The sequence below is a fragment of the Saccostrea cucullata genome, unplaced genomic scaffold, assembly GCF_032062105.1.
Source record: "Saccostrea cucullata isolate Sc308-1 unplaced genomic scaffold, CSIRO_AGI_Scuc_v1 ctg524, whole genome shotgun sequence".
In the NCBI taxonomy this organism is placed as follows: domain Eukaryota; kingdom Metazoa; phylum Mollusca; class Bivalvia; order Ostreida; family Ostreidae; genus Saccostrea; species Saccostrea cuccullata.
In genome coordinates, this window is record NW_026931135.1 from 8,700 (window position 1) to 10,655 (window position 1,956).

The following is a 1,956-nucleotide window of genomic DNA, read 5'->3' on the forward strand; positions in this document are numbered from 1 at the left end:
GGAATTAAAAACTGTTCAATTTCTGGCATTAAAACACAATTTGAAACATGCTGAGGAAGGATCCCCCTCTCCTTTTGACCAAGTAAGGTTAAACATTCTGCAAAGAGTTGCATTTGAATTGAAATTTTTTATACTTTTACCAGGAATGAACTACATTACTCATTTACTATGGTTTAATGTGTCAGAATTGTCTTAATTTTTTTAACAAAGATTTTGTTGCCATGGTTGGAAAACAAACAACATTTCTGTAAAATCTTTCAAGATGCTGTATTATAAATCATCTACTGTTACTTTTTTAGCATGACTTCATGCATTTTCATGAATAAACATGAATAATAATATTTCATTTTTTGTTTACGAATAAGCAAGAATATTCATGAATGCTAATGGTTCATGAATTTTATTCATTCATGAACATTCCTGAAAAAATTCATCAAATTATTCATGAATAGTTCATGAAGATCCTATGAACTTATTATTGGACATTCTTGAAATGATGAATCTTCATGAATATGACTCTTCATGAATTATTCATGAAAAAAAATATTCATGAATATTCATCAATTTTCTTTCATGAATAAAAATTCATGATTTGAAAATGTCCAATAATAAGTTCATAGGATCTTCATGAACATTTCATGAACATTTCATGAATTAAATTCATGAAAAATTCAAGGAAATTCTTGAATTATTCATGATCGTCTCGCAGGGGTACTTACCGTTCAAACATTATGGCTATTTACTATGTTCAAGACGCCCCCCCCCTCCTCTTTTTATGAAGCACACAGCCAAGTAGAATACACATTCATTTCATAAGATAGTGCAAGTATAAATTAAAAAATTGGTACGTCATTTCCATAGTTTTTATTCATTCATAAATTCTTTGATCCGCTCCTGATGGTTCGCAAAGCCTTGATCACCACTGTATACAAAACATTCATCTCGCCGAAAATGTTCATGATTCCGCTAAACTGAGAAAGTTCACACATGATTTATTATCTCATAACACACATCAGCTCTCTGCAATGCAGAAATGCTCGAATTGATGGGGAAAATTCTGGAGTTATTGATGAGAAAAATTCAGGAGTTTTTTTGTCGCCCCGAACGAAGTCGGGGACGACATATTGATATTGTACGCATGTTTTTTTTATCCAGGCTGTTTCTCGGAGATGGCTGGGACAATCTTCCTGAAACTTTCCTCAAAGGACGATCACTGGTTGTAGTTGTGCAGTGAGGTCATTCAGTTCCAATATGTCTACCGTTGCCATGGAAACCTGTAAAAAGCGACGAATTTTGTCCGAGAGTGTTCTCTCTGGTCCCTTAAACGTTCGTCATGAAACTTTTCTTATTTTAATGATTAGTATCTGTAGTTCTGCAACTCGTATTTAACATTTTCATATAATCGATTATTGCCATGGAAACCAGGTGAAAGTTAAAATTCTTTAATTTCGATTTTCTCAATAACTACTCAGGCAATCGTTTTGAAACTTTCAATGTTTATTCCTTGCAATGTGTCAAAGTGATTTCTACTTTCAAAATAATTGTAATGAGTCGCTCACGGTTGCCATAGAAACGAAACAAAAAAAAAGAATTCAGATGTACACATGTGTTCTCCAAGGTCTAGGTCAAAGGGTCAAAGTTCGTTGTATCCAATAAAAGTTCTTTTCACAAGGATTACATATTTGAAATTCGAAAGCCCTAGTACTTACCGTTCAAACGTTATGGCTATTTACTATGTTCAAGACGACCCCCCCCCTTTTTTTTGAAGCACACAGCCAAGAAGAATACACAGATATAACATATACAACTTACAAGTAACTTTTTAAAATCTTCATTCATAAAATTCAGTTCCCGTCATGTGATATTTTGCCATCATTCATTCTCCTTCTGTTTTGTCTCTTGAATTTATAAATATTTTATTTTATCTATATAAAAAAATAACGATTGTCAGCTGCA